General features: G+C 38.4%; 1 long non-coding RNA gene across 1 annotated transcript; it reads left to right on the forward strand.

Annotated features, from left to right (window-relative positions):
* Window positions 1–4,887: 4,887 nt before the first annotated feature.
* LOC117227289 (uncharacterized) lies at window positions 4,888–9,280 on the forward strand. Its single transcript, XR_013034952.1, has 3 exons — window positions 4,888–5,594; window positions 8,744–8,786; window positions 8,881–9,280. It is a non-coding gene; the product is annotated as an uncharacterized LOC117227289 (long non-coding RNA).
* Window positions 9,281–9,668: the final 388 nt, after the last annotated feature.

The following is a 9,668-nucleotide window of genomic DNA, read 5'->3' on the forward strand; positions in this document are numbered from 1 at the left end:
GAAACTATAATATCTTTTTGTAGTCGTGCTTACAAGGTGTATTTATGTATGCATCAATAACGTTTAACAATTTTTTGGTTTAAAAAAAGTTTAAAATTGATGACACTGGCTACTGTGAAATATAGTCGAATTTCAAAAAGATCATCCCATGGTCACCTTGATTGCAGCCACTCTGTTTATCTGAAATGAAAAGACGTGTAAGATTCTTAAGTAGCATAGGTTTGGCTACAGCAGCGACTAGAACAAAAGAAAAACATCTATATATTTAAAAAGATGGCGACACTTTGAATATTGTTCATCAATTTTTCCTATTGATTTTTCAATATTCGGTTGAATCCAACGATTTGATTGAACCAATTTTTGGGTGTTACCAGGAAGGCAATTGGTTAACACGTTCCGTGCCAAGCTTTTTTTACTCGAATCTTCACACTTTGATATTTTACTAAAACTTGATGTATTACGTGCAATTATTAATCCTCGTACACATAACAACGTAACAAAAACTTATCAACGCCCATTCTTGCGGTGGAAATTGATTCTTCGGTTCTAAATTTCTTGTAAACAATTTGTTCAGTTCACTAAGTAAACATGCAAGCGTGTACCATCGATGGTACACGTGGCACGGAACGTGTTAAGTAGATTTTGAGATATTATGGTCACCGTTTTAAAAAAACCTGGTTTCGAGAAAAACACACATTTAAGGTTCTGAATACCAATACTGAATGATCAATCAGCTGTAATTCTTTTCATTTGAAGAATTCAGACCTAAGGTTTTCTAGATGTATCTTTGAATCTAGATTCTTCAAGAAACTGCAACGAAAGAAAATTGATTTTCCCAAAGATTTATACTAGAATACTCGTTTAACCCTTTCGCTACGGCGGTTCAGTCCGCCGTAGCGCCCCTCCTGAACGGAACCACCCGCCGAAATTGTGCACATTGCGCGTGGATAGTGTATTTGGGAGGAAAAGGGATTTTTCTTTAAAACAATATAGTTATAATTTCTGCATAAGGTATAAAGTTATTTAATAGGTAAAAAAAGTTTCATTAACAATGGAAAAAGTGAAGAAATAATATATAATATACAGTAATAAAATAAAACATAATATTCATAATACAAAACATAATACATAATAATTAGTCCTAAAGTTAGTACTTTCGATTTTCTATCCCTTTATGACATGTAACACAATAATAATGGGAAATGCAGGTAGAACAAATATAACTTGAATGGTGTGTCGTTTATTTCGGACTGTCGTTTGTTTGTTTCGTCAAAAGATTCACGCAATACCAGCATGTCGGATATATCCGGCGTTCGTCCCCAGAGGGCGATCATGTGGATGTCGGATATATCCGGCGTTCGGCTCCGCGAGTGTTCATATGGATGACGGATATATCCGTCGTTCGGAGCGAAAGGGTTAATGAAAACAGTTCGAAAGCAGTATCGATTTCGCGATACCATTATTAATCACAAAACCAATGATTACTTAGAGTTACTGCACGAAGCATCGTCTGCTCGAATTAAGATTTTCATTTTCTTACATGCAATTTGACATTCCGTTATTCCACGGACGTATAAATATTCGTGATCGCGGTTTCTGTTCGATACACCATCGTCAACTATAATCGAAGTTCCACTTATGCCAACCACGTTTCAAAACACAACAACGAAAGCAACGAAAGCGAAAGCCCCTAGGATCGCCACGACAAGCTTCTATAACTGCGGCTGCTGTAATTTTTCTCATTCCTCGCCAGTCCGCGGTACCACCCGGACATTTATCTCCACGAGCGGCGATATTATAATCCTCTCATAAATTTCTGCGATCCGTTAAACGTTCAAAAAGACAAGAACGAGCCAGCTGGCTAGAATTCTTGTTTTATTTGGCGGCACGTTTCATTCGCTGGGCAGCGATCCGCCGAGCCGACTACCTTCGAATCGTTTCTCCGCGCGCAATTAACGCAATTAACACGTAGACACACGGTGGGATTAATATTATGATGTTATCTGTTGTAACTGTGGCCCCGCTGAGATAGGTTTAGTTTCATCCGTTCGGTTAGAAAATGTGCAACAAGAAAGTTTATCACCGACGAATGAATTCGACGTGCATTCGAAGAAAATTCATCCATTTCTTGCTGCAAGATATTTACACGAAATGAGTGGCTCAGAATCATAGTGACGTGAGAGTCACATTTTTGTAATTGCGAGAACCGAGGAGAATACAGGAGAATGACGACAATAAAAATATGCCGTTTTTTCTACCTTTTATCTGAACTTGTAACGAAAATTTTTGCAGCTTGTGGCGGACCAGACATAAAAAGACACGTCCTTCAAAAATGGGGTGTGCATATGCCTTTTTCGGGTTTTCCCGACGCAAGGCGTACACACCGCAATAAAACAATAAAAACGTTGGGACACAGCTTCGGACCATAGGTCCCGGATCACCCCGGTCGGAAAATCTTCGGGAAAGGCCTTCGCCCTTCCCAAGGACTTTCCCTTACCAATTTCAATACGTTCTCCCCAATAAATACGAGGACCTCTCGACCGGGAGACGTCAGTTAGCAAGTTTTCCTCCGACTCTCAACGTGTCCATATTTCTGTCTCATCCGTCACTCGTTTACCTTTACCTTCTACACACTGTACCTCATCGCCTTTTGTTACAAGTTATATTAAAGTTCTCGTTATACAAAAACCAAAAAAACTCTCTCGGATTATTTTATATAAACCGTCGCAGTAACCCCTGCGACAAAAGCTCTCTGTAATCTATATGCAGACTGAATATTTTATTGCAATCGCTTGAAGTTATTATGGACTAGAAATATTTAAAGATAGCAAAATTCAGTTTCTTACGACTTCCGACCAATAAGTGCAAGGAATCTCGAGATTTGTCTAAACATATGACGCTGAGTCAAGCTACAGGCATTGAAAAGTGTAAAAATTCTTGATCTTTTACGGTTATTGGTTGAAAATTGGGACAAACTTGCGATTCTCGCGATTGTGGCGTCGCATCCCTCTACCTGAGCGCTGCCGCTAGCAATAAAACAAGTACCGTTCCTAATCCTCAAAATTCCCTAAAAATCACGCACCCCTAATAAAACAATTCTCCTCACATCTGGACACCTCGACCCGCACGGGACTTTCCCAACTTTCTCCTTTCCTACGAAAATCCATCTATTCCTTTCTTCTCTTCCAGTATAAAAGAGACAAACGCGCAACTCCAAAAGCTCAGTCTGTCCTAAGTTGCTAGTCCTACGACACCACGCTAGTCGCGCCCGCGCTCATCGATAGCAATTCAATAAACTGCATTAATAGTAACCTCAAACACGCTCTCCGATTCGCTTACCTTCCCTTCAGTGCTAAACGATCTTTAATCAATTAGTCTTTAGTTATTAATTATAACTTTGGTAACCTATGTGTGCACTGAAAATGTCACCGAAATTGGTTGACCTTGATATTAGCTGTAAATAACTAATAATCGCGAGATTCGCAGATCTGTCCCAATTTTTGACACTGTCCACTAACATCTGTCAGATATTTACTGTTTTTTTTATATCTTTCTACAATTGCAGCTTGACTCTGCATTAACCAAAGTCGATGGAATTTTTAGTATGCCTATGAATCACCGAGATCTACAAGATTTTTTAAATTTTCGTTATATACTTAGATAAAAAAGATGAAAAATATGAGCTCTTTATTCTTTTTTATCATTCCAAGTAATAGCAAAATTAAAAAAAAAGCATTTTATTCACCGTTTAATACACCAGTCCTGCTAAAAATATTCAAGAGTCACATAGTCCAGTTTTAAAAGATTTATAGCGCTTGAAAAGGTGTACAATCAATTTTGCGAGTAACAGTATAAATGGGGTTCGCGCAAACGGTGTTCTACAATGCTCGTACGTTCTTCTGTATAACAGTGTAGAAGCAAACGAACAAGAACAGGTACACACTTGACTCGAAACCACAATATCTAGAAAGTGAAAGCCTTGAGACTTATGTTTTTGCGTCGCAACCATAACTCTCGCTTTCTCGTTTCCGCGACGGAGCCCGCTGTAGAGGTCCGCAGGATCCCCTCGGTATTCCGTAGATCCTTATCTATCCCCCGTGCAGAAGTTTTTGCCGTGGTTGGACAAGCTAAGCCACGGCTCGACGATGGTCGGAATGACGTGCGACCTACGACGCTATAAGTTTTCATTATAATGCCAGGTTTGCTCGCGCGTATGACGACCATCCCTGACGAGTTTCATGACTGGCGGAAGGATGTCGCGGAAACGGAACACTACCAAGTTACGCTCATTCTCATGGACGGATTTTTCGCTGCGTCTTCTTCGCCGGGTTTCTTTCAGTTTCGCTTTCTGTCGGCGACAGCGCGCGAAGAATTACGTTTCTCATTGCGCAGAGTGCTCCCCAGTGACCCAGATGCAGCCGACACCGGGCTTTAATTTATTCGGTAATGACGAGATACTGTACACTGTAGACGCAGAGACACTCGGCTCCGTTTACCGAGCTGCCTGCCCGTGCTTCTTTGTCAAGTCGCTCCGTAAATTCTGCCGTTCTTGAAAAACCACGCCTGTAATTTATTGGCCGCGTGGCCGTGGTCGAGAAAATGAAAGGGTGCCACTTCCTGCAGCGTCGTCAGCTTGATTTTATATTAAGCAGCGATTTTACACATAAATCCTGACACATCTTTGAATTATTCATCGAAATTAGAACGTAAGTGCCGTGTACTTACCGTACATACTCGAGACAAAGATCATCATTGGGCGGTTATATTACTCGTTAACTGAGAATGTTGAGAATTTACGGGAAAAATTCATCCTTGGGATAAGGTAACTATCGGGGCTTTTACAAGCTTTCTCATGTTTAAGCAGAACATGTTCCTCGTGATGAACATTTTTCCGTTTTCTGTTTTTAGATACTGCGAGACGTCTGATTTCTTTGCGCTTCTGTTGCACGACGGATTTCATTAAGCTGGGAAAGTATGTGGCGTCGCATCCCTCTACCTGAGCGCGGCCACTAGCAATAAAACAAGTACAGTTCCTAATCCTCAAAATTCCCTAAAAATCACGCACCCCTAATAAAACAATTCTCCTCACATCTGGACACCTCGACCCGCACCGGACTTTCCCAACTTTCTCCTTTCCTACGAAAATCCATCTATTCCTTTCTTCTCTTCCAGTATAAAAGAGACAAACGCGCAACTCCAAAAGCTCAGTCTGTCCTAAGTTGCTAGTCCTACGACGTCACGCTAGTCGCGCCCGCGCTCATCGATAGCAATTCAATAAACTGCATTAATAGTAACCTTAAACACGCTCTCCGATTCGCTAACCTTCCCTTCAGTGCTAAAAGTATACAGTAGAACTCCGTTTATCCGACATAGTAGATGTCAGGAACGTTGCTCCTATTATCCGCTTCTAGTATACGCGACATACCGATTACACGACATACAGTAGATCCTTTGCAATTGCCAAATTTCGGATTGCTGCGAATTTCACTGTGCTAGTCCTACGTCTATGTAATTTGTTGCTTCGTCAATGAAGTCGGTCAAGCGTGCGATGCGGCACGCGACGCGATTCCTGGAAGACACCACAAAATGGTCAGGTAAGAAAAACAGCGGAGCTACAAGGTACGTGGCAAGTACTAGGTATGTGACCGTTGAATCGTGGCATGTGGCCTCTGAATTGCCTTCTAATCGTGTCATGTGGCCTCCGAATTGCCTTCGAATCGTGGCAAAAAATTAGAAATAACTAGTTAAGCCATTGTTTTTATTCTAGCATTACTATCTATTCATATTAGTGCAGCCATGCTGGCTGCAGCGTTTTTTTGTCGACTGCCCCGAGTTTCTATAAAAACGAGCCGCGAGACCCGAAGAATTGCGACTTAGTATTCTCAGATCTGCCAGTTTCAATTCCGACCTCCGAACATTTCTGAGAGAAATTACTGTACTCACATTGTGATTATGTTATATCCAATGTTATATTCACGAGGCAAGGAATTAATTGTTTAGCCCTTTTTTAAGCTAATAATCTCAAATTTCTAATAAAAAATTTCAAATTTTTCATCAATACAAAGCACCATTCTTTTTCTCTTTTCGTTTGATTTGTGAGAAGACATACTGAGAATATATTAGGTCTACCGGAAAGTTCTGTCCGTGTTTGAATTGAAATATAACACGATTTTCATACATTTAATAATATTTATTCTAGAATATACTTTCCATCGTTACTTATGACTTCTTGCCAGCGCGATGGCAACTTGTAAATGCCATTTTTAAAAAATGATTTATTTTTAGAGGCGAAGAACTCAACTAGTGCTTGGTTGACATCAGCTTCAGTTTTGAATTTTTGTTCCTGTAAAAAGTTTTGCAAAGAGAGAAACAAGTGATAATCGGAGGGTGCTAGGTCTGGGGAGTATGGTGGATGTGACAGAATTTCCTAGCCTAGCTCTGCGATTTTCTGACGAGTCGCCAAAGCAGCATATGGTCTGGCATTATCATCGGTAGCCATGTTTTCACGATCGCGTCTCACTTGATAATGACACGAGACATCTTTGTTTCAGTTTATTTAGGAGAGCACATGTGTGTAAATGCAATGATAAAGAGAGATAGTCATATATGTCTCAAATCAACATGTGCATATGGATTGAAACTTGAAGTGACATTATCGGACAGAACTTTCCGGTAGACCTAATATATTACAGAACAACTATTCAATAAAGAAAACTGAAAAGAAAGCCACCGTTTACAAAAAAAGACGTGAGAACATGTGAAATGGAGGAAAAAGTGAATGAGAGCTGTGTTTTCAGATTGAAAAAAGATTTACACTAGACGGACCTGATGGGTAGTCGTATTACTTTCATGATTTGTGATAGGATCCTCAATATCAAATTAGACGTCAAATGGGAGGAAGCGGTATTATAGTTTGGGGAACGATTGACATCACAGATAAAACAAATATTTGATTGATAAGCGGAAAAATGAGAAGTGCGGATTACGTAAAACTCATCGATGACGAAATAAGGACACATGTTATACGGTTAAGTAGTGTACAATCCGTGTTTCAACTGAATAATGTAGCCGTGCATGCTGCCAAAATAGTAAAAAATTATTTTCATGCAAATTGAATCAAAATTCTACAATGGCCGACAAGGTCGCCGGATTTAAATATTATTGAAAATTTACGGGGCTATTTAACCCGTTATACATATATAATAATTATACATACAATAATTATACATGATTGTATAATAATTATACATATATCAAGGTGGGAAGCAATTTCATTCTCCGGAAGAGCTAAAAATTGAAATTGAGGAAGGTTGAAATTTCATTCCAAGAAAGTTCATAAAAAAATTGTATAAAAGTTTACCTAGGAGATTATTGGAAGTCGTAGAATAAAAAGAGGAAAACATACACACTTCTGAAGTTCAAATGAAACACCGTTTTTCGATTTAATTTTCATTTTTCATCAACGTGTTCTACCATTTTGTCGCACAATGTCATAAACATTTTATGATAAGGAATAAACTGCATCACAAAAAAGATTGCAAGACCGCTTTAACGCGTTTAACTGTTGTCGCTCGCGTTGATCGTCGATTTAGTGAATTGTGCATGTATTATATTTCGCTGCACTTCGCACATGCATGTTTAATCCTTTCGGATGTAAACGCAAAAACGCCGCATCAAATATTTCTGTATACGCTGCACGGATCTTAATTCCATATAATTCAATGATTCGGGCGAAACTGAGAATTTCTGGACGAAAGCGTAATGGGCGCTTTAATAAGATTATCGGTCTCTCTCACCTTAAGCATCAATTTTACATATTCGTGTTGCATACTGTACGTTGGGTTAAGTTATGCACGATGAGAAATTATTCGATGAAATTTTTCACATTCGCTCACACACGATTTTGTGTATCCAATTTCAATAATCGTGCTCTAATAATTTTTATATTATATAAAGTGATTACATACAAGGCGTACACCTGTATTTTTCGGACAGTCGAGTTTTTTGTAGGGAGCCATAGCATTTCGGGGAAGGAATTATTTGGTACTTCGGACTTTGTATTTTTTTCACGTACTAAGGTGTGGTTTAGAGGGCAGCCTACGGGCTGCTAGCGTGTAACGTGAAAACGTTTTCGAAGATTGCTGCGGTTAGACGAATTGGAGGGTATTATGTGGTATTTACCGCGCGACGGCATTTTTGCGGGACGATAATTAAAGGTTCTTTAAGGCCCGTGGCGATGCTCCGAGGCGATCATTGGCCTGCATGGCGATGATTGCACTTTGACATAGAAAGGAATTTCTCCTTGCCGATGTAAGATCGTACCCTGAATGTCAGGCTGCAAGTTCATCTCTGTGAGAAAATGATGCGCGTAGACTAAAATTCTATTCTATTCAATTGGAGTAAAACTATAATAGCAATAAACTGCAGGCGATCGATTAGCAAAGTATCCAAATTAATTGAAATAAGGCTGTATAAGCCTTGCTGAAAATGAAATGAATCGAGTAGCAACGTACACAAATTAGACGAAATAAGACCGTGTAAGCTATGTAAATAATGTAACTATATTAATATTGTGACAATGGAAATCATTGGAAAGAAGTGCTAATTACCGTTATTTGAAAATTCTACAACAAACATAGTTTATTTCCCCATCCATATAGAAATTATACAAAAGCAATGATTTTACGTTACTTAATTTGCTCTTTATTTCCTAGATTTGATAGTGATTTAATTTTTCTTGTAGATGCTCAGTGGCCACAATCAAACGGGTACTTCTTGCCGTGATGGTACATACAGCTAAGTACACAATGTGTATAAAATAATAACACCGCGTACGCGTTTTACACTAAGCAATAATGGTGTACAACGATTTATATGTAGTTCCAGGGATGCCCAGTTTTTCGTGACGCTATTATAGTAACGAAGACGATTATTGATCGTAACAAGTCCCAGAATTTTTTGCATTATTACCTGCAAATTATGCGTAATTCTGGCAGAAAGTGATGCGAGCAAGAATCAAATAAGAACCTTGGAAGATAAATTGGCTGGTGAACCAGAAACCTGAATATCTCCGGAACCGGTTAGCTTCCGAACATACGTTGGAATATTTCTGTACCTTTTAATGAGGTCTTTCAACCTGGTACTTTGTTTAGTCATCTCATTTGCCATACTTATATAGAAACCTATTACGCTCATTTTTATTCGTTCACGCTCGCTTCTAAATAATCAATGCATAATCAGAGCACAATCTGCGACTAGAAATAAAACCGCGAAGCTCCCTTACGGCCTTGTACTTTTTCCTTGATATATATATATATATATACTATATATACTATATATACTATAGAATTTAGTGCTTCCAAAGTGATTGAAAATAATTATATATATATATAATTATATTATATAATATAATATTATTATATATTATTATATATTATATATTATATATATATATATATATAATAATTATATATATATATATATATATATATATATAATTATTTTCAATCACTTTGGGAGCACTAAATTCTATAGTATATATTCTTTACGATGCAGAAAAAAACTAAATGCTTAATTTAAATAATTCTCCTTCGAATTTCTACGCGAGGAGATACTTTGGACATTTTCGTCAAACAAATCGAACAACGTATCTTCACGAAACTATGCAC

This window comes from Megalopta genalis, chromosome 16, assembly GCF_051020955.1.
Source record: "Megalopta genalis isolate 19385.01 chromosome 16, iyMegGena1_principal, whole genome shotgun sequence".
NCBI lineage: Eukaryota > Metazoa > Arthropoda > Insecta > Hymenoptera > Halictidae > Megalopta > Megalopta genalis.